Here is a 24,987-nt window from a genome sequence, read left to right as displayed (position 1 = left end):
CACATAAAATAAGAAATAGAATTGGTAAAATGTTATAAGTCATTCTTCCACCAGTAACACAACATAGTTTTACTTCTGTAAACTGCATTGACAAATTCTTTTATTAAAATAAATGTCACATTTGGCATATGCATATAACAAGAAGAAGAAATAATTTTCAGGGCTATATTTAAAGGAAGCATTGAGGGTTTTATTGTTTGGTTTCGTTTGTTTTTAAGAGAGATTTTTGCTATAGGGAGTGTGCACTCAGCAGAGACAGAGAGAGAGACAGAGAGCCAGAGGTGATAAATCACCCCTCTAACAGGGATGCCCATGCTGTAATCCCTTCTCCTCTACCCTCCTCTAGGTATTTTGGGCATGCACACATATGCATCTGGCATGATCAAGCTTCCAGGTCCAGGACTGCAACCATAGTTGGCCATGTGGGAGACCAGTGCCTTAACCACTATGCCACCCACTGACCCCAGCATTGAGATTTTAAATAAAACATGCAAGGCCCAGTCGCCTTATACAATGGTTAAGCACTATGAGTGAGAAGCTAGATTCTACATAGGTAACTCCAGTTTGAATCCCAGTCACAGTGACTTGAAAAACTGGGCTCACTGGGCAGATGTGCATGGATCCCCAGAATCCTAGCAGGTAGGAGAAATGAAGGAAAAAGGATTGTAGCATGAATACGCCCCAGAGGGGCTCTCTCTCTCTCCCTCTCTCTGATGAGCATGTACGCTCTGGCAATTTAAAAAAAAAAAAAAAAAAAGGCTTGAAAAAACAAGCACATTAGCATTACTATTATTAATCAACTTTGAAAAGGTTACATAATATGTTATAAAACACTACTGTTGACAAATATTAAAATAAAACATTTTCATAGAAATATCTTAAGTATTGTATCGGCAAAGGAAAACTCATTATTATAAGACATTAACCCATGAGATATATTTAGGATTTTAAATAATCTATAAAATTATCCTAAGCATCACGGTATTATTCAAGATTCTATTGAATTTCTCCCCAAACAATGGACATCTCTAAATAGCACCCATATTTTCAGTCCTTTGTCTAACACTACCATACACAAGAATCTGATTGCAAAGCAAAATTAATTGAACACAGTACAAAAATTACTTGAGCTTTTGATCAAAGTCATGTTTTATTTTTTTTCCAAAAGTTTTTGCTTATTTTATTCTTAGTAGCTGAACACCACCACAAATAATTACAGTGCCAGAATTATTTGTAATGTTCAAATTTTTAATTGGATTTCATTCATTAGAAAAACCTGGATTTAAAAATCACCTAATAAGTAACAATAATAGCACTAATAAGCAATAGTGAATCCAATTTATTTTATCAAAGAAAATTATGCAAAATAAATGATAAAAAGGCAGGAAAAGAATAGGTAGCACTGTCATACTATTAAAAATATTAATTACAATGAGGCTTGGTGAAAACACTGTGCTACAGTATGGATTTTGAGGCCTTTTCCATGAGGCTTGGGTTAATGGAAGTATCAGAAAGATTTCACCGTCTTAGGCATGAACTGGTTTTTTCACACAATCCATGACAACTGTGCTCCAATGACAAAAGGCAGAAAAGGATGGTGTGAGATTGAAATGCATTCATCTTTCTTGGCTCTTTAGCTCAAGTTCAGTTTCTTTAGTTCAAGTTCAGTTTCTTCATGGAATAGGTTATAAAACACTTTCAAACAACGGTTCACTTATTAAATCTGTGACATGTGAAAGTGAATAATCATAACTCACATGTAAAAGAAGGAGAACTTGAAAAACAGGCACGTTTGCCAGAGGTTTTATCCTAAATAACAGAGTACAGCCTGATTGTCACCAGGATTAAACTTTTTCAGAGTCATTTCCATTTAGGCTCATAAAAAATGGCGACCAGTATTATGTTTTTCTTCTTAGAATGGATACTGTGGTATTACTGTCATGAATCTTATGATGGAATTCAGAATATAAAAGTTTATCTATTTCATCATTTAACAAACATGAATTGAACTTCTATCACACCTAAAGGCACTGTTCTGTGGAACTCGCCTTGGAGAAGCTTGATACACAGTAGCAGATAAGACACCTATTTATAAATTACAGAACATCTTAGAAATCAGTGCCCAAGAGATCCCCCCCTCCAAAAAAAAACACTGACAGGTAGGAAGTACCATAGAAAGTAAAGAGTATTCTACAATGGCAGACAGACTGGACCTTAGATAATAGATGAGATTTGTACACACAGATAAGGTGAAAAGATAGTCCAAATAGGGGCCAGCAGGTGGCATGGTGGTTAAGGCACTGGACTTCCACATGGCCAACTGCAGTTCTAGTCCTGTGCCCAGTGGCTTGAAAATCATGCCAGGTCATGGGCCTGGACACGGTGTATATAAGATCCCAGGAGGAAAATGGAGAAGGAATTGTAGTGTGGCCATCCTTCTTAGAGGGTAATTTCTCACTATCCCTCTCACTGTTTCTGTCTCTCTCCAGTGAGTGCACATACCAAAAGGCAAAAATTTTTTTAAAAAAGGCAAAAAATTCCAAGTAAACACAAAAGAGATGCTAAAAGCAGAGAAATTGGAAAGACTGAAGTCTAGAGGCACACGTAGGAAGTACATAGAACTCTTGGCTAATCAGTAGTTTATAGCAAAGAGAATAGCGAGGCTAAAGTTGAAAGGAAAGGAATCACCAGCTTACAGAGGGCCTAAATTAATCGTCTGTTGGCAGTTTTAAAAGTAACAGGACTGTCATCATCTGAACTCAGCTTTAGCAAGATAGGCCTGAGAGAATCAGAATAAACTGAGGCAGATAGAGACATTCAGGAGGCAATCATTCAAGAAAATGGTTCTAAATAGTAAAAAACTGAGCAGAAGGGGCAAAGACAAGGGCTCAGCTTTCGTGTGAAAGCAGCAGGACCTGACCACCTGACACCCTGCCCTATCCAGGCAGGTAAAGGAGAAGGGGGTCAAAGATATGCTCTTCTAACGGGTCATAAATTTTCCCTGGAACTGAACTATTCCTAAAGCCAATTTGTTATAAAAGATTATTAGTGGCATTACTAACAGCTAATTTCAGCAAACAAAGGGGGAGAAAACTATTCTGTATAATAGAATCATGACTCAAATGAGATATCACAAAGGTGTTATTCCAGATTTCCTTCACTCTTTCTTCCTCCTTCAAGCTCTGAACAGGAATTGGAGAAAACCTGCTTGGAAGTCATTCAAGTGACAAAGGAAACACAAACCTCAAGTGTCATCTGATCATAAGTTTCCTTTTGAACTCCAGGCATCAAAGCCTCTGAATGTAAGAGTAAGCTTTGACCAAACAAAAAGTAGGAAAAATGGAATAAAAACAAGAGGCAGAGCAGAGGCATGATACTGAAGACAAACTCCTCTACCTCCCAACTTCACCTCCAGATGCTCCAGGAAAGAAAGCAGCTGAAATACCCAAATGGCAAACAAATCAATTCTTACTCAGTTTTTCTATTACACTTGGTTTACATGTAGAGCAGGGATTAGCATCTCACTAGCGCCAAAAAGCATTTGAAGTATATATTCACTGGATTTGTACTAAAACAAAACTTGAGTACATATTGTTCACCCAACAAGCGTTAAAGTACACAGAGACAAAACAAGACAAAAACAAAACAAAACAAAAACTAGTCAGACACATGGTCTACTTGCTAGTGTTCACAGATCGGTTAGAGGAAAACAAACAAACAAACAAATAAATAAATGATAAAATGCAATATAGTAACTACAGCCATTCTCCACATAAGGACATTTGGTAACAGACCACATGTATGACGGTTACCCCATGGGATTATGACAGGCCACACCATACAGCCTAAGTGTGCAGCTGGTTATCTCATCCAGATGTAAGTATACCCTGTGATATTCACACAACAGAATCGCCCAACAACACATTTCTCATTATGCATCCCTGTCATTAAGGGACACATGACTGTTCCCTAGAAAAAGCATCACATGTGACTTGGGCACAAAGAAGAGATGACTAATCTTTTTCTGGGACCATGCTCTTTAGGCTGAATCTAAAATAATGAGCAGTTTGCCACAGAGACAGATGACAAGACTGACAAAGAGGTGACTCCAGGCAGAGGGAACGGCATGTGCAAACTCATGGAGCTGTGAAGCTACGTGCTTTGTGGGAATTGCAGTTAAGACATTTGTGGAGTAAAAGAGGAAAGGCATGAGCATCACTTCATTGTGAATGAAAGCAGAAATACGATTAGCAGTGAGATATGAAAGTGTCCTGCCTGCCATTTTGAAATAAGATTTCAAATCAAGGGATGTAGTGACCGATCACCTAAAAGTGGAGCAGAATTGTGAGTAAGGGGCAGACAAGAATCCAGAAAAATTCAGATGCCTGATTTGGTCATTTGGATAATTGTGGATCCACTTTGAGGGACATAAGAAAGAGAGAGAGGGGAAGGAGGATTGGGGAAAAAAATCACAACTTTATTTCGGGAAACATGAAGTAGAAGCAGTCTTTGTGACATTCAGGAACCATTAAAAATAAACATTTTGAGGGGACCAGAAGATGGCATAATGGCTACATTGCTGGACTCCCACCTAGTCAACCCAATTCAAGACCCAGACCTAGCGGCTTATAGCTCACACTGAGCACATGTGCATGCGTGCCCAAAACCCCAAGAAGAGAATAGAGAAGGGATTGCAGTGTGATCATTCCCCTGGAGGGTGATTTCTCTCTTTCTCTCTCTCTCTCTCTCTCTCTCTCTCTCTCTCTCTCTCTGGCAAGCACATGCATCCTATAGCAAAAATCTCTCTAAAAAAAATAAAGAAAGAAAAATAAAGAAAAGATCATTACAAACATACGTTTCCCAAACAGACAAACCTACAAAGTACTAGACATTCTAGGTGAGGAAAATTCAATAGTGACTAAAACACAATTCACGTCCTCAAAGAACTGCAGTCAATAGTACCACAAAATCAAGTAAGATTAAAAACTAAACCTTCTGCTCTTGGTTGGCTTTTAGAGGACTGCAAGTAACAGCGATGAGTGCTCAGGCAGCAGACCTCAGTGAGCAGACTAGCGTAGAAGTGAGGAACATGCAACAATAGAGATAAACTTCTCTTCAAGAACCTTAGCTGGGGATAAGCTGGCCCTGAGGCAGCAGTGGGAGGGTGTTAAGTGTCCTCCAGGAATACACAGTGCCACACCGTGAGCCAGCTGAAGCGCACTTACTTGGTCAAGGACAGGTACAGACAGGAGAGCAGAATAACATTTCAAATGGACTCCATAATACATTTTGTAATGGGCCTAAATTATTAACATTACATTCCAATGTTATTAATTTTGCTTATTAATGATACTCTTACTACACTTTAAGTCAAGTTGAAAAACTGAAGGCACTCCGGAGACCACAGAACTTCAATCCTCAGAGAAAGGAAGAAAATGAATGCTCGGGAGACCCCAGTGCAGTCTGGTATTAAAGATAAGCACAGGCCTAATGACCTGTTCAAGGGAGACACATGAAATGTTTTAGAACTGGATTTACCAGCCCCTACAAGAAATGTTGGAGAGAGGAAAAAAAGTTTTACAAGTAGGAAGAGAGACATGAGGTGACAGAAGCAGTAAGTATTCTCAATACAAGTTAAGTTGTTATTAGAAAAAAATAGTGTGATTTAAGTAAGTCTAGCAGACATAGTTTCCACTGGCTTAATCATTCCAGCAAATCTCAGTACATTATTTTGCCATAACCTATGACGTGAACCATAGGCATACCGTGAACCATAGGCATACCATGAACCATAGGCAGACCATGGGAAGAAAGAAGTTCTTATCTGGGTCTAGCCAGTGTCTAGAGAAACAAGTGGCAATTAGAAGTCAGTGTCTGACCAAACAAAAATAATTCATGTTGGTACCTATACATACTCTCACTTTTTGCAGTGGTCATTCATAAACTTAAAACAATGGATGGAAATCTTTTTTTTTTTTTTAATTTGCCAGAAGGTGTACATGCTCACCAGACAGAGACAAAAAGAGAAGAAAAATCAGAAAGCGACCACCATAGAGCATCGGCATGCCACAATCCATTCTCCATTGCTTCCTCCTCTCTGGATTTCTGTCACATGCACACAGAGACTGGCATGTTTTTCAAGTCTCCACATCCAAGACTCAAACCACGCTGTTGTTCATGAGGGATCCTGCTGTTTTAGGCATCATGCCACTGCCCGGCCCATGGAAATCTTACATGATATGTTAACAAACACTTTCAATTACACATAGTCATAAATATGTGTTAAGTGAAAGAAAACAAGCCTCATCTTCTTTAGGTAGTTGAGCAATTTTCATCAGAAATGTACAAGCCAATTTAGTGCAGAAGAAAAACTGAAAAAATGATTTCACCACCTCAAACCAGTACATTGCAAACACAATCATTTTCTTTTAAAAATAAAAAAGTCTTCAAAAATAACTAATTTTCCATATGCTGTCAGTTTTTTAAATTTTTTTTTGTTTTAAATAAGACCTCTGGAAATGATTTGTTTAAGTCACAAATAAGAAGGAAAATCGAAATGAATAAAGAAAGAATCAAGTTCTCCTTTAGAACAGAAGTTCTTGTATGTTCTGAGTTGGCAAAACTACAGAAACGGATTTCTGTACCTACTCCTCCCTTCTTACCCCCACACCCCTCCGACCTGTATACAAGTCTACTGTTACTTCAGCTAGTAGCACACAGCTGTAACTCTCCAGTGCTTAGACAGAGTTTAGAAAACTAGGTCACAAGGTTGCCACCACGACTCCAACCCTCCGTCTGGCAACTTTGTAGGACTTCTTCCTCCTTGTGATCCTGTGTACAAGGTCCAACGGGCAAGATAAGAGGAAGGTTAGCAGGGCTGTCTACAGCAGTGACAAAAGGATTTGGTCCAAATCAGTAAGAAAGTGGAAAAACTCAACACTCTTATCTCTCCATAGCCAACAAAGTAATCAACAATTTGACAAATATTTATCTAGAACCTTCTCGGGGCACAGAAATCATATTGTGTAAAGTTCAGCGTCAATCATAGCCCGACTCCTACATGCTGCTTTTAGATTTAAAAGCACATCTTGATTCTGACACCAACTAAGCTTTCTGCCATGCAAATGAAGGTTTTTGAAACAGATAGTTATGAATCTTTCATTCATAGCGGCTAACTAGAAACACAGGAGCCAAACACATTGTGAGGATCACTTGAATGGTGTGTAATTTGAGAGGTGAGTTGGAAGGGCTTGGGTCCAGCAAAGGAGGAGTTCACATTTTCTTTCTTGCAAGTAAAGTGCAAAAGTGATTTTGCAACTTTACAATGCACATGGACGTCTTACGTTAACCATACTCAAAATTCAAGATAATAGATTTTTCTCCCCTGAATTTTACAACCAGTCTGGAATCTTTAGTATGACTTCATTTCATGAGTAATGGCTTTCTCATTCCTAAGTTTCCAGGAAAAACTATCAAATAGTGGATATAAAAGTAACACAAACCATACTTGTCTGATCTGACTTTAAATTCACTTTAATAGTTACAAATCTTTCAGAGGGAGTATGAGTATACTGTAATTCTTCCCAAAGCTCATAAATGACAAATGCTTTGTGAAATTACTGGAAAAGCATATGTAGTTTAGAAACAGACTTATTTTACAAATCCACAATATCAGAATATGCAGAAAAATACAATACCAAATGTGAATATCTTCCCATTTGAATAGAAAAATGTGAATTTTGGAATATTCGAAAAGAAAAATGTGAATACAAGTTAAGGAGAGAGAAGCCAAAGAGAGGTTAACTTTTATTTTCTATACATTTGACCAATTATCTAAAACTTGATGCTTAAGTTTTTATACTTCTATTAATTTATACTTCTAACATTGGCACTCAGTAAGAATAAGAACCTGTGTGTCTTATTAATTACAGTGTTGTCATTGTTCAGAAATACAATTAGCACTCAATAGGCACTTATTTAATGCCTCTTTACTAAAAGATAAGTTTTGCTAACTGAAACAAAATTATTTCTATTAAATATAGCTATATATTTCTAAGACTGTTAGATCAAGAAATCTGAATGCTGGGACCATGCCTCTTTACTAAAAGATAAGTTTTGCTAACTGAAACAAAATTATTTCTATTAAATATAGCTATATATTTCTAAGACTGTTAGATCAAGAATCTGAATGCTGGGACCACAGTTGGCGTAATGGCTATGTCGCTGGACTCCCACGTTGTCCACCACTGTTCGAGTCCCGAATCCAGTGGCTTAAACTCACGCCGGGTGTGGGTGCGTGCATGCCCAAGATCCTGGGAGGAGAAGGGATTGCTATACCCCCTGGGGGGGATGACTTTTCACTTTCTGTCTCTCTGTCTCTCTGTCTTTCTTTCTTTCTTTTTTCTTTTTTTTTTTTTTGAGAGATTTTCACTGTAGGGCGCGTGCGCTCGCCAGACAGACAGAGAGAGACATAGAGACAGAAAGCGAGAAATCACCCCCCAGGGGGGGATGGTCACGCCGCAATCCCTTCTCCTCCATTCTCCTCTCGGGATCTTGGGCACGCATGCACACACGCCCGGCGTGAGTTTTAAGCCACCGGGTCCGGGACACGAACCGCGGTCGACTATGTGGGAGTCCAGCGACATAGCCATTACGCTAACTGCTGGTTCCCTCTCTCTGTCTTTCTGGCAAGTGCAAGCGCCCTATAGGAAAAACCTCTCCAAAAAAAAAGAAGAAATCTGAATGGATTACATTAAGTCAATTGAGCCAAACCTTACTCTTGCATAACTTCATCATATGTATGTGTGTGTGTGTGTGTGTGTGTGTGTGTGTGTGTATAATAAAAAGAATCATTAATATATATACACATAGTGTGTGTGTACATATATATATATACAATAAAAAGAACCACTAATATCACAATAAACTAAACTCACTCTCATATACAAAGGCCATGTTACTATGTATTTTACTGTATTTAATATGCAATTATTGAAAAAAATATATATATGAAATATATGAAAAAATAAATCTGAATGGATTAAATTACGTCAATTAAGCCAAGCCTCTACTCTTACATATATATGTCATATGTATGTATGTGTATATATATATACACACACACATAGTGTAGATATATATGTGTGTGTATATATATATGTGTGTGTGTATATATATATATATATACAGAAAAGAACCATTAGAGAAAGTCGAAACAGATCAAACAAGATCTAATACCACAATAAACTAAACTCACTCTCATATACAAAGACCATGTTAATATGTATTTTACTGTATTTAATATGCATTTGTGCATACATTTCTCTCTTGCAATATTTCTTTTAAAAGAAAATTTTGCTCCACCATTACTATCTTTCCTAGTGATTGTTATGATCAACCAAAATAATAAAAATTTAGCAAGAATAATTAGAGATGGAAGAAGAGAAGCTGAAATGATCACAGCTAAAAGGTTTTAAAAGTTCTTTTTTGGGGGGGGACCAGCAGATGGCATAGCAATTACATCGTTGAACTCCTACAGGGCCAACCGCTGTTCAAGTCTCAGACCTATGGCTTGAAACTCATGCTGGGCGCTTATGCATGTGTGCCCAAGATCCCAGGAGGAGAAATAAGGAGAGGGATTTTTGTGACCATCCCCCCAGAGGGTGGCTCCTCACTTTCCCTCTCTCTCTCTCTCTCTCTCTCTCTCTCTCTCTCTCCAACAAGTACATGTGCCCTAGGACAAAAACCATCTCTCTCTCTCCAACAAGTGCACATGCCCTAGGACAAAAACCCAAAAAAAAAGTTATTTCGGGAAAAGATAAGTATTACCTCTAGTTGAATTAGTTTCATTGTCATTAAACCATGTTCTCAAATTAGTCCCTGCAAAAATCTAGACACTCCTGCATAAAGGAAAAAAAAAAAAGAACTCAACAGGCTAGAATCCACTACCCAATCTAAAACACGTTCCCCCTCGTTCATGTCCACTCTCTCAGGAACTGTAACACAGAGCCTGTATGGCTTACAGCAAGAATCTGTAACACGTAATGCTCAAAATCCAACCAATGTCCACATTGGCCTAATGAAGCTATGTTAGCGAGAAATAGCTCGCTGCTAAATCCTGCAAGAATAGAACTCGAAGCCTTTTATTTTGTTCATTCAATAAATATTTAAAATATACCCATATAAATTATATAGAAAGTCATGATGTTATCTTTCTGTTTTTCTAGGCAAAAATGCGGCATGGCTTTCCCAACAATCCAATAGCTTCTTAGAGCACACAATCAAAGTTTCTCTAGTTTTTGTCATGAACAGCACGGTAGTGGTAAAAAAGGCTTATGGCTTCTTGAGAAATGTGTGCTTTCACTGTGGCTACCACCAAATCATTTCTATATCACTCATTCTACCATCACTTGTTTTCCCAACTTACCACTTCATCATTAGTTTAGAATCTTATTGAAAACTTTGTATTTGCAAACACTTTTTAATATCAATGCCTTTAAAATACATAAATATATATATATACACACATATTATATACACACACACACACACGCATATATATATATAAACCTAAAATGTAATTGCTAGCCACTGGATTAAATAATCCCATATTTTCAGATCTATACTTGTTGTCCAGTGAGAGTTCACAAAAATCTTGTTTCAACTATTCATTAACTGCCTAGCAGAGACAGAAAACCTAAATAACTGTGGATACCAGATACAGATAGAGAAGGGAAGCTTCTGAATACCCTTCGAATGCCATTAAGTATCCTATATAAAAATATTTCCTTATATGATTTCACTTGAGATATATTTTAATCCAAATTCTAAAATTTCCTATACTGATAAGGGAGTCCGTTTCAACTATTCATTAACTGCCTAGCAGAGACAGAAAACCTAAATAACTGTGGATACCAGATACAGATAGAGAAGGGAAGCTTCTGAATACCCTTCGAATGCCATTAAGTATCCTATATAAAAATATTTCCTTATATGATTTCACTTGAGATATATTTTAATCCAAATTCTAAAATTTCCTATACTGAAAAGGGAGTCCTACAAAACAAAATGTTAAAAAAAAATTAGTTCCGTGTATTCTAATGCATGACTAAAACCATGGTGAATCTTTCTAATTAGTATAAAAACGAATGGTGTGAAGATGCATTCTGGTTAAAGTTAAGCACTGGTAACGTATTTTCTCTGGACATGCGTCCATGCTCTTTATAATAAGATGTTATTACTTCTAAAATAATTTACTTACTGCCCACATAAGTTGAAGCTGTTGAGGGCCTCAATCACTCCTTTGTTTCAAACTCTCTAGCAGCCTTAACCTTCACTGTCACAACTACTGCCAAAGTCTCCTCTAATCAGACCTCTCCTGCCACAACTGAGATCTCATCCAACAACAGAGTTAGAATAGTAACTGGAAAGATATCAAAGCTATGAAAAATACACTTTTCAACTAAAGTTAGGTAGGGACTGAAAAAGGATGTCAAGGGACCAGCAGATGGTGTAATGGTTACATGGCTGGACTCTCACCTAGTCAACCATGGTTCACGTCGCGAACCGGTAACTTAAACTCACGCCGGGTGTGTGTGCGTGCATGCCCAAGATCCCCAGAGGAAAATGAAGGAGAAGGGATTATGCTGTGGCCATCCCCCGGGGAGTTATTTCTTACTTTCTGTCTCTCTCTCTTTCCCACAAGCACAAGCACCCTATAGCAAAAACTTCTCTTCAAAAAAAAAAAAAAAAAAAAAAGGCTGTCAAACACTGAGGCCAGAGGATGAGGAAAAGCAGGGAGGAGAGAAATAGGTTGGAAAAGGGAGGGAAGGCCAAGGAAAGCCCACACGGTCATTTCTCTGCTTTTTTTTTTCTGGAGAGGATTTTTTTTTTTTTCCTATAAGGTGTGTGCGCTTGCCAGAGAGAGACAGAGAGACAGAAAGCGAGAAATGACCCTCCTAGGGGGGATGGCCACGCCGCAGTCCTGTCTCCTCCATTCTCCTCTCAGGTCCAGGACTCGAACCGCAGTCGACTACATGGGAGCCCAGCGACATAGCCCTTATGCTAACTGCTGTTCCCATTTCTCTGCTTCAAGATTTTTATAGGACTATTTTCTTCATGAGACCATGGAAAGTAGCAAGTCTTCAGATAAAGCTGAATCACATGAAATGTGGCCAAGTGCAGGAATGTGGAGGTAGCTGGTGTTGAAGCTTTTTATTTCAACAGTCTGGGCGAGAAACATGAACAACTAAAATAACATAAAAATAAATATGATGCATTAAACAAGTTATTCCGCAACTGTACAAATACAGGAAATACACGAATATCTAAAAAATAGAGATTCCATTTTTCCTAAGTTGAAATGAAGTTATAATTTTTTCTATGATTCTTTTTTTTCTTAATGGCCAGAGGACATACGCACCCACCAAAGAGAGACAGAAACAGGAGAAAGCACTCCCCAGGGGTCACGTCACGACCCTCCTCCCCTCTCTCTCCTGTCAGGATTTTGAGCACACACTCACACAAACACATCTGGTGTGTTTTCCAAGCCGATAAGCCAGGACTTGAACTACAATTGGCAGTGTGGCATCTGGCTTTCCTTAACCACTAGGCTACAGGACCAGCCCTTTTATTATGCTTAATACATGTTGTTGTTCAGGCTTACCTATGGATTATTCATTTAAAATAGCAGCGATAATACTTTAAGCAGATCTGTGAATTAATGTACATTACAATCTTTACAGGGCTATTTTCCTCGATGACTAAAAACACACACATTCATTGGTCAGACGCATTAATCCCACACCTTTACATGCATGAGTATCACGTGAAGAATGCTACAGGAACTGACCGAATGACCAGATTTTTATCACACAAAAAATTCCACTGCTATTCAGTTATTCAGAATCGAACAAGGCCTCACCAAAAAACTAAACAGCAACAACAAACTACCAACAAAATGAATGTTTCTGTTAAGTAAAAGGATCTTGATGTGTCTAAAAGAAAACAAGAATGAGTCTGTGCTACACAGTACTGAAAAGAGACCATGCGTCAGTAGTGACAGTAATGGAGGCACACACACGGCAATAGTGACCGCTCAATAGCTGGGGTTTCTAACCCAGACCCCTGGATCAAAGAGTAATACTTTTAAACGCTCCAATATACAGATGGCTATAAAACAAGTTTTGGAAGGAGAAACTGGAGATTACTTACACACGCATACAAACAGACAGGCCGGGCATGCTTTTAAGGGGGGAACCAGAGGGGAAAATTACACAGATACAGAAAGTCAGTCATTAATTTACCAAGTTACAACTTGAATTTCAAGAAATCCAGGTTCCCAAAAAAGAAAGGAAATCAACTTTAAAATGTAACAGATTCTTAGTAAATAGGCAGTTAAATGTGACTTCTCTCTATCATCACAAAGCGTATCTTTCTCTTTTATAGATTGCCAGAGGGCATATGCCCTGGGGGGGAGGGAGAAGGCACACCCTCCAATGGAGTGGGCTCCTGCCACAATCCTTTCTCATTCATTTCTCCATCCTGTCAGGATTTGCAGCACACACACATGTACCTGGTGTTTTCCTCAAGTCACGAACAGTGGGATTCAAACCACTATTAGCCATGAAAGATCTGGCTTCCTATGCACAGTGGTTAACCATTGTACCACAGGGTCAACCACAAGTTTACCTTTCTTTACATTTTAAGGCACTGAAAATGCCACAAAATTAGATGCACTGTATTCAATGTCTTTTCAAAAGGATATATGTATTGGGACCAGCAGTTAGTGTAATGGCTATGTCGCTGGACTCCATCCTGTCAGGATTTGCAGCACACACACATGCACCTGGTGTATTCCTCAAGTCACCAAAGGTGGGATTCAAACCACTATTAGCCATGAGAAATCTGGCTTCCTCTGCACAGTGGTTAACCATTGTACCACAGGGCAATCCTGTCAGGATTTGCAGCACACACACATGCACCTGGTGTATTCCTCAAGTCACCAAAGGTGGGATTCAAACCACTATTAGCCATGAGAAATCTGGCTTCCTCTGCACAGTGGTTAACCATTGTACCACAGGGCAAACCACAAGTTTACCTTTCTTTACATTTTAAGGCACTGAAGATGCCACAAAATTAGAAGCACTGTGTTCACAAAACCTCTCCAAAAAAAAAAAAAGGATATATGTATTTTCCTATTTCACATATTTTTACAGCTCTTTTGCCACTTACTCTTTTTTAAACATTTTTGTAATGAAAAACATTACAAATGATTACAATCTCATAAAACATTTAAAAATCAGAATCCACGGGGAAAAAAATATACTGCTTTATGATCACAAACCTATTTCAGACACTGAAAACATTCTATTGTTACATTAAAGCAACACATACTTCAAATATATACATGTATTTCTAGAATAAGGGATAATTTAGGTAATATTCTAATGATACTAATAAAAGACTTTGTAAGTAAAATGAAGTCTGACAGCTTTCAATAAGGGACTTAAAAATGTACTTCTCTTCCTTCAAATACAAACTTCTCTTCCTCCTATTGACCTCACTTTTTTCTTATTTTTTCTTTCTCTTTTTCTTTTCCCCTTATATGAGAAACAGTTTTCAATTGTAGAAATCTTCTTATCCAGCATGTAATTAACTATAAATTATTTTGCACATTCCTAAGTACTATGTTTCAGGTTCTGTTCAGAAAGTGTTCATGGCTTAGAATTCTAGACTGGCTCATACTGGACTAGACCCTGCCTTAATCTGCTATTACATTCTTATGCTGCTATGCTACTGAATTAAAAATGGTTTGAGGGGCTGATAATAACACAACTTTAAACACTGTAACGGTCTTTAAGGCTGACCGACATGGGAGGGTTCTGGGTTTACATCCATCCACAGACCTCCCTCAGTACACCAGGCACACACGTAGCCACGATCCAAGGCTGGCTTAGGTTACAAGTGAGTTGTGGCATCCAGCTGTCTCCCTGTCTCTCCTTCTCTGTCTCTCACTCATAGAGAAAATAAATAGGTGCATATATATGTACATATATAAATAAGAAGGCAAGTTAGCTAGCTTGGCTGAGGTGGGGATGGGGACGTAGGAGGAACAATGGTTGAGAGGGCCAGCAGGTGGTATAGAGATTAAGGCAGCTGGATCCCACATAGTAGACTCTGCAGTTCGAGTCCCAGACCCAGCAGTTTAAAAATTGCACTAGGTGTGCATATGTGCCCAAAATCCTGAGAGAAGGGATTGTGGTGCACCCATTTCCCCTGGGAGGGGGGGATGATTTCCCATTCTCTCTCTTTCTCTCCTCCCATCGTTGTCTCTCTCTGGCATGTGCAATGCACCCTAGAGCAAAAACTAAATAAATATTTGGAAACAGGACCTACAATTTCAACCAAAAATATGCACGTCCTCTTTCTCAAGTCTCATGCAGTCATGTCAGCATCGCAGGACTGAAAAAGAACACGAGAATTTATCTACTACAGGAAGGGCTCTATGTAGAAAGCATATGATTAGAAGAGGAGATTCACATGAGTTGTGAACAGGTGTGGTATCTGTGCTCTCTCCTACTACAGTCTAATGAATATTTGTCAGTAATTATAAAACTGAGAAATGACTGGTTGTTCGGTGCTCTCTAATAGTGCCATAAGCTCTGAATGTAGGAATGTGCCGACTTCCCACCCCTCCCACCACGCTGACCCACCGTGCACGTCACACGTGTTCACTTTTCGCCTGGAATGCTTTAGAGTCCAACCTCATCCTCTCATCCTTGGCCTCAACTATATCATCCTAGAATATTAAGAAACAGCTTCCCCACTAAAGACTGTTCCGACTCTGGGCCACAGCAAGCCTATCCTTTCTGCTTCGTGCTGAGGTAGACAGACACATATACTTTGGTTTTCCATTTAGCCTTCCTCTCCGCCCTCTGCCTAACAAGCATATGAGGTAGGTACTGTTATCATTTCACTCCTTAGGTCAGAAAACTTAGGTAAGGCAGATAAGGTCTTACTGATTCCAAAGGCCGTTGTTGTAAATCCATGCACCCTTTACCTCCTCACATGGCTGTCGGGCTGTCTCCTGGCCACAGGGCAGAGATCCTGTCTTACTCATCACAGAACAGGTACTCAACAAATGCCCCAACACAATAAAGAATAAATTAATCGTAAAAATGTTCTACTTCCTCTGTAGGAAAATCTCCTTTTAAATGTGCACTGTGGAGAAAGGCATGCCAGTGAGTGCTAATTTTATCTGATGAGTATTGTGTGAGTGTGTTTCGTATGTGATGTGATTTGCTTACATACCATAGGGGATCTGAAGCCAATTGAGACTGGGTTCCCTGCCATGGAGAAACTTAAAATTCAGCAGTTACAACCAGCAGATGGTGTCATGATTACATCACTGGATTCCCACATAGTCAACCACAGTTTTGAGAATCGGACCTGGTGGCTTAAAACTCACGCTGACTGCATGCGTGTGCATGTCCAAAATCCTGAGAGGAGAATGAAGAAGAGGGGACTGCAGCATGGCTATCCCCTTTCCCAGGGAGGGCAATTTCTCGCTTTCTGTCTCTCTATATATATCTGCTTCTCCAACAACTGCACATGTCCTATAGCAAAATCTCTCTCAAAAAAGAAATAAAATAAAAATTACTCAGTGGAGTAAAGGGATAAGCAAGAAGCTAATACTATTGTCACTGTTATTTTTCCTAATCCTCCAAGTTTTCTTTCTTTAAAATAAACTTCTTTGAAGATTATTTACTCTTTCATTCCATGAGTAAGAGAGGTAAGAGACAGACATCCAGTGAGACAGGCATCTCCAACAGGGTCCTCATGCCATGATCCATCCCAGGCTCAGCCAGTTGCAGCCCGTGGGCATGCCCTGTCTGGCGTGTTTAGGAAGTGTCTGTCAATCAGAACCTGAAGGGCAGCCTCATGTGGGTTAACAACTGCACCACAGGCCAGGCCCTGAAATAAGCCTTTGCTTTATAAACATCTTCCAAAACCACACATCTGGTCAGCGGGATAGAGATCAATCAATAGAATAAAAAAGTTCAAAGAATTTCCGCAGATCTTAAATACAAAATCTTGTGAGCTACTCTCACTGAGCTCAGCAGTCCTGTAAGTAGTGGATGGTATTAAAGGAAAGGATTAAATCCTGGACACCGTGGCACTAGCCTTGTGCTCTTCCTTTATGCGAGGCAGTGCAGTCAAATGCAAAGAGCATGGATTCTGGTAACAGAAAGATGAGGGTCCCCGTCTCAACGCTGTCCCTTTCTCCCCACGTGAACCACATCCAGTGCAGTCAAATGCAAAGAGCATGGATTCTGGTGACAGAAAGATGAGGGTCCCCATCTCAACACTGTCCCTTTCTCCCCACATGAACCACATCCAAGCCACTTTATCTTTGTGAGCCTACTCCTTATCTGTAATACGGAGAAAGACATCTGTCCGAAAGAGCTCTTCTAAGAGTTAAAGGCGATAACGTGTCTGACACCTGCCACAACAAAGCTCTGTTATGTCAGCACCTCTAGATGCTTCTTAAAGCCTATTTGTTCTAACTTGGATATAACAATGTAAATACTTCTGACCCAGTATCAACCACGCAAAATGTTTATCAAAAGAAGAGTGCTTGAAGAAAGCCACTCATGGCAGGAGAAGTGGCATGGGATAAGAGTCAAGACCAGCTAGCTCAGTTTCAGGTTTCTAGATTATATATATATATATATTATACACACACACACACACACACACACATACATACATATATCACCACCTCTTCACAACACATCCTACAAATCCTTTATTCCAGATCCTCTTAACAGAAAATCAGGCTTTATTAATTATTTCCTATAGTAAGATCCAAAAGAACTACAGATGTTCCTATGCAGTAATGATTCCATTTTCCACGAAGAAGAATTTCTGAGTTAGCTAAGCAAAAAATGAATTATCTAGAACATTGAGAAACCAATCTTGCGTAGTGTAAGTTGTATTGTTTTAGTGACCTAGTCATTTCTCAGCTGTTTCTACTGAGCAATTCTACAGAGCATGAACAAAAACAAAGACACTTCCCCTTCTATTCTAAAACTTAATTTATAATCTACTAACTTAAAAATCACATTTATTTATGGTACAACTGGATGTCCACATACAAAAATGTTAATCTAGAAACAGACTTTATACCTGTAACAAAATTAACTCAAAATCACAGACCAAAATATAAAATTCAAAATTATAAAACTTCCAGAAAAGGGGGGGGGGGGACAGGATAAAATCCAGAAGGACTTAGGTTTGGAGATACATTTTCAGATATGACATCAAAAGTTTATCCACGAAATTAATAAGTTGGCCTTATTAAAATTAAAAACCAACTGGGCCAGTGGGTGGTATGGAAGTCAAGGCATTGTATCCCACAGAGTCAATTGCTCAGTTCAATTTCCAGACCTGGTGGCTTGAAAATCACACCAGGCCCATGTGAGTGTGTATCAAAAATCCCAAGAGAATACAAAAGAAGGGATTATGACATTGCCGTCCTCCCTCAGGGGTGATTTCTCACTCCCCCCACTGCCTGGTGAGTGTACACGCCTAAGCAAAAGCTTTAAAAAAAAAAAAAAAAAAACTACTTTGGGTTGGCCCAATAGCCTAGGGGTTAAGGAAGCCATATTCCACATGGCCCACTACAGGTCAAGTCCCAACCCAAAACTTGAAAACCATACTGATACTGGGTCATGTCCATGTGTGCCCCAAATCCTGACAAAATGGAGAAAAAGAGGAGAAGGGATTTGGGGGTGATCACATACCACTGAGAGGGTGCTTTCTCCCTCTCTCTGTCTCTCTCTCTAGCAAGTGTACACACCCTCTTGCAACTGATAAAGGAATATCCACTCTGACAAAGACACTGTTAAGATCATAAAAAGGCAAGCCAGACTGGAAGAAAATATTTGCAAAACACTTTTCTGCTAAAATGTTTGCATACAAAATATATAAAGAACTCTTAAAACTCAAGAAAAGAACCCCATTAAAAAAGGGGGCAAAAGATCAGAACAGGTCTCTCACTACACAAATGGAAAGTAGCATGTGAAAAGAGGTTATATGATCCAGCCATCACGCTCCTAGGTATTACCTAACTACCTAAAGTCGTTTGTCTACCCAGAACCCTGCATGAGAATGTCAGCAGCAGCTTTATTCACAATTGCCCAAAACGGAAAGCAACCAGGATATCTCTGAAGAGATGAATCAACAAACTGTGAGACATCTATACACTGCAATACCTTCAGCAATAAAAAGAAAAGCACGACTGAAAAACAAGAAGACATAGATGAACCTTAAACGCATATTGCTAAATGAAAGTGGCCAGGGACCAGATGGTAGCACAGGGGTGAACCACAGTGCTCTAAGAGGCTGACCCACATGGAAAGGTTCCAGGTTCACATCCAGAGATCTCCCTAAGTGTGCAGAGCGTGTGTGTGTACATGCGCCAGGGCTGGCTGAGGTTGGAAGTGGATCGTGGCATCAAGACCCTCTTGCGAGGACAGTCTCTCTCTCTCTCTTTCTCTCTCTCTCTCTCTCTCTCTCTCACTCATGAGTAAAAGAAGGAAAGAAACTATAAAAAGTGAGAGAGAAATCAGTTTGGCTAGGCTGGAAGATTCCAATTACAGGAGCCAGCAGGTGGTGCGGTGATGGATGTGCAGTACTCCCACATGGCTGACCGCAAGTCTGGGACCTCACTTTCTCTCTTTCTCTCTGTCTCTCTCTGGTGAGTGCATGTGCCCTGTAGAAAATTAAAATTAAAATTAAAATAATAATAATAAAATGGAATAAATATTTTTAAAGGATTCCAGTTATATTACATCTGAAAAGACAAAGCTATAGAGAAAGTAAAAAGATCGGTGGTTATGAGGAAGAGGGAGTAAATCAAGTGACAGGTGAAGCAAGGGAGATTTTTTAATGTGTTGAAATTATTTTGTCTGACACCATAATGATAGATATATTAAGTTAAGCATTTGTCAAAAACCCATAGCACTTTGTAGGATAGAGAGTGAAGCAACCTTAGTGTACATAAATCTATAAAAATAATTTAGATAGTCAAGGGAGCCCAGGTTGGAATGCAAATCATGACAAAAGAATCTACTAATATAATATCAATGTGTGTGACAATGTCACTAAAGGTGGTAAGAGAAAAGCTGCTTAGCTTGCTGCAGCCTTTGGAAATAGTTGAAGCTTTAAAACTAAAATCAAAAGCAACTGCACATAAGCACTGTATTCTAGCTGATAATGTTGCTTCCCCTGGGCACACACATTCCAGTACTGTCATACATATAATGGAAATGAACAATTAAGTAACAGGATGATAGATGGTGGAGACCAGGTTTCTTCTCACAGATGGAGTGGGTTTACGGACAAATAAGGGGAGAAGGCTACAGTAACACCCACGGTCATGGATTAGGATTAAACACACCAGTATGAATTTACATTTAGCATAATATGGGTGCACGTGGTTACAGAGACATATGTATACATACATAGAACTAGTATAGATTCTTCATATGAATCAGTTTGTACACACACATCTATTTCCTGCTTTGTCAGATGAGAGACTCTAGAAGCACTGACATTCCATTAGTCACAAGCACATCCCGTGCCCAAATCTCGGTCTCCAATACAATTTTCCAACAAGAGGAACCCGATTCCTCAGAGAAATGACTGATTCTACTGGAACAAGATATATACAAGAGGAGCCTGGAAATTGTATCATGCCGGAAAGTAAGAAAATGCTCCAAAAGAAAAGAAAAAACTCACATCCAGCTATGCTGGAAAAGGTTGAGCAACAAAATAAATTGAATTATACCCAAAGGATAAAATGTATATCCATGAGTCCAGACTAATGTAAGGAAATTATTGAGTCAATAAACAAATGAGGGAAGGAGATAAATCACCCACGCAGAAGAATTCCAAATAATGTATACAGACGCTCTACCCTGAAAGGGAGTAGCAGAATTCCCCATTCCTTAGATACAGGTTCTACACAAGTCTTCCAACAGTACAGCATAGAAGATGGTAACCATACAGGGAAAAACCTGACAAACACTACCGAGGCCAGGTGATCAAGATGAGTAAAAACAGTGGTAAGTTATGCTGTTAGTATATACCCTTGCCGTGATGTAATGAAAACGACATCCCTTTTGTGAGCTTCCTCCCCAAAGCCCATAATCACATTCTAATCCTGAGAAAACTGTTAGAACAGAGTGTTCTACAAAATACTCCTTCAAACTGTCAGTGTCATCAAAAACAGGGAAAGTCTAACAAACCGTCAAGACAAGAGGAGCCTAAGGAGACACTGAGACTAAGAGTAATGTGATATCCTGCAGGGTAGATTCTGGAACAGCAAAAGGACATTAGATAAAAACTAAAAAGGGGGCCAGGAGGTGGCATGGAGGCTAAGGGGCTGCATCCCACACAGCCAACCCTGCAAATCAAGTCCCACACCCAGTGGCTTGAAAAATCACATCAGGCGCATGTGTGTGCAAGCCTAAAATCCCAGTGCAGGCCTAAAATTCCAAGAGGAGAATGGAAGAGATGGAAGAGAAGGCACTGTTGTGTGGCTATCCCCATTAGTGGGTGATTTCTCACTTTCTCTCTCTCCCCAGCAAGCACACACACCCTACAGAAAAAAAAAAAAAAAACTAAGTGAAGTACAAACTTTAATAATAATGTACTAAGACAAGTTTGTTAATTTTAAGAAATACAATATGTTAACGAGGGGGAAAACTGATATAAGGGCATATGGGAGACCCTCAACTATTCCTACGCTTTTTCTGTAAATCTTAACTCTCCTAAAAAGACAGTGAAGTTGGAAGCAGCAGGTGGCATGGTGGTTAAGGCTCTGGATACCAAATGGCCAATTGCACAATTGAAGGCCTAGATCCAGTGGCTTGAAAAACACGCCAGAGGGACCAGAAGTTAGTGTAATGACTATGTCACTGAACTCCCATGTCGTCGACCGCGGTTCAAGTCTTAGACCCAGTGGCTTAAACTCACCAGGTGCATGTGCGTACGTGCCAAGATCCCGAGAGGAAAATGGAGGAGAAGGGATTGTGGCATGGCCATCCCCCCTGGGGGGTGATTTCTTGCTTTCTGTCTTTCTGTCTCTTTTTGTCTCTGGTGAGCGCACACACCCTGTAGCGAAAAACCTCTCAAAAAAAAAAAAACAAAACAAAACAAAACAAAAAACAAAAAACACTCCCAGTGCCTGTGCATATGTGCACAAAATCCCAAGAGGAGAATGGAGGAAAAGGGACTGCTGCATGGCCATCCCCCTTTGCCCCTGCCCCAGAGGAGGGATGATTTCTCACTTTCCCTTTATCTCTCTTCCTCTATCTTTTTGGTGCGTGAACTCACCCTAAAGCAAAAACTTGAAAAAAAAAAGTCAAGTTTTACAAATCCTATTTAGAAATGTATCTAGAAAACACTGAAGAGAGGTTGCAGTGTAGCACTGAGGAGTCTCATACTTTCTTGCATATATTCAACTCAAAATGTTTCTAACTATTCCATTACAGGACTTTTCTTAAGAACGGATTTTCAATCACTAACAGCTGCAAACAATTCCATGCAGTAATTCCCAGCAGGGTTGTACTATAGCCGGAGTGCTTTAACTAAAGTTTCACTTTTTCTCCTTACATACTTCACAGATGTCTGAAAGTCTGTAACCTATCATTAATTTATATTGTTTGTAGATGATCCCAATAACTACCAAATATGTTTACTACAACTCAGAAAAGTTAACCTAAATTTTATGAAAATCAGACCAGCACTGAAATATTCACCTGATAAAACTTCAAGTATTTTAGGACAGAATTTGCGAAAGCTATCATCTTTAACTCTGGATATTGTTTTCTTATACAAACCATGGTTCAAGTGAACTGCTACAAAAATAAATAGGTAAATGAAGGAAACAGGAAAGGAGAAGAATACAAAACAGTGTGTGTAGTACAATGTAAGAAAAGGACTGAGATTTCAAGTGCACCAATAAAAACACTAAAAATAAAAGAGGAGCTGACCCATGTCACAGCATAGAAAAGAACAGCTATCTGGAAAGATTCAGCATAGTTAAAAAAAATTTCAAAGCAGGAAAAAGCTAGAAATAGAAACAAAATGAAATCCTTACATATTATCACAAATAAGCAACATGTTCAACATTAAACATTCAGTTCCTGATAGGGAACAAAAGAAACATCACACCATTTACAATGTAAAGTACTCTCCATTATTAAGAAAATCCTAAAAAAAAAAAAAAAAATCAATCTTCAATGGCACCAGGAAGAAAAAAAGAATGCATCAAATAGTGTTAACAGTGGTTACTGCAGAATAGTGGAATAAAAAGCAAGCTTCCTTTTCCTTTTTTTCTGCTGTAAAGGGAATGACTTGTAGAATTTTACAATCTTAATCTGTGTGCTTTGCACTAAAGGCATTCCGTCAACACTTTTTACATGTGTGACAGATTTTATTCTACCATTTATGTGGAAAGTCTATCAAGTGTCTTAACTTTCACATTGTAAGTACAAGTGTGAACCCATGACCAAAAATCCTCCACACCAGCACTTAAAAACTATAGCAATATATCCAGGAAACTCCAGTCCCGAATAGAGTCTCTACACATCCTCGGTAAAAGGATGATACTACTTTAATTCCAACAGACTCACTACCAATGACCTATATTATTAGCACACACGTTCCAAAATCCGGCTATAGAAGAATGGTTTTCTTACCATGGAAATAAATTAGAAGCAATACACAACACAGTGAGTCTACGAGTCTCTTTTACTATAAAGAAGCCTTCCCCGAATCCTAATTCTATCTCCCAAAAATGACAAAGCCCCAAACCAAACTATTCATGAACATCTGCAACCAAGTTTTGTCTGAACTCCTCTCCAGATATTAACTTTTTCCTATTCCCTCGTATTATCTGAAGCGAGAACGGAAACCTTTAGAAGAAAAGCAGTAACATTTTGCAGAAATGTATTCTGTCAAAGAGGATTCAATTCCTAATGCTCTCGGATTCTAGGTGTCTACGCTTTTCAACTCCTAATACCAGGGCGTCCTGCCCCAGCGAGATGCCAGCGGTACTGTGGGTAAGTACTGGAGAAAAGAAGGATTTGAGAAACACTGCCCGAGAACAATCGGTGTAGAGATTCCGCGTACAGGCAGTCCTTGAAAGTAGAGGAAGTGCCTCGGAGAACTAGCCGGGTCTACGCGGGTGGGGGAAACCCGCTCGGAACACGTTAACTAACGACGGCAGGAAAAAGGCCGCCTTCCCAAAAGTAAAACGGTGAGTAAACTGAGCAAGCTAGGAAAGGAGAGTCAACAAGAACTAGGGACTGGCAACCATTCAGGACACAGCGAGTTCTCTTCCTTTGAAGGGGTATGGGAAGATGGGACCTCGGCCCCCAGGGTCACTTGGAAAGACATCCCCACCCCCCTTTGAGGGACTGGGAGAGGTCTCCCTACGCCAAGACTAAGACAATAACCGAGATCAGAATGCTCGGGTGTAGTCGCTCCGCGGACCACACGAATGCAGGTGTACCTGCGGACGCTCAGGTTACCAGTGCGCTGCGGGGACACGGCGCCGCTGCCCTGCCCTGCCCTGCCCTGCCCACCCTCTCGGGGCCCGGAGCCCGGAGCGCGGAGCCGGGAGCGGCGGGTCTGGGTCTGCACCGGCTCCGCGGACGCGCCGGGCGGCAGCGCCCTGGCACACCTGGCTGCCAACACCAGTTGAAGCAGGCAAAGTGAACGAGGGCGGACGCCGCGCCTGGCACCGCTCCGATCCCAGCACACAAAGGCGGATTTTTAAAATCCAGCCAGAGTCGAGGCCGCCGGACCCCCGGGCGGGCGCCGTTCACCAAAGGGCCCTTACCTCGGATCCGCCCTCGGGGCCCCGGCTTTCCCCCGAGGCGCCGCGAGCCCAGACCAAGTGGGAGGCGGCCA

The 24,987-nt window shown here is 39.9% G+C and overlaps 1 protein-coding gene across 1 annotated transcript in view; it reads right to left on the bottom strand.

The window, feature by feature from the left end:
* EPS8 (EGFR pathway substrate 8, signaling adaptor) overlaps positions 1-24,987 on the bottom strand; it is a 209,188-nt gene extending 184,201 nt beyond the window's left edge. The window contains exon 1 of the mRNA XM_006167330.2: positions 24,917-24,987. The gene's annotated coding sequence lies outside the window, so the exon portion shown is untranslated. The remainder of the gene's footprint in view (positions 1-24,916) is intronic.

This window comes from Tupaia chinensis, unplaced genomic scaffold, assembly GCF_000334495.1.
Source record: "Tupaia chinensis unplaced genomic scaffold, TupChi_1.0 Scaffold144702_1, whole genome shotgun sequence".
Taxonomy (NCBI): Eukaryota; Metazoa; Chordata; class Mammalia; order Scandentia; family Tupaiidae; genus Tupaia; species Tupaia belangeri.
Note: the sequence above shows the minus strand (reverse complement) of the source record. Positions and strands in the feature narration are given on the sequence as shown.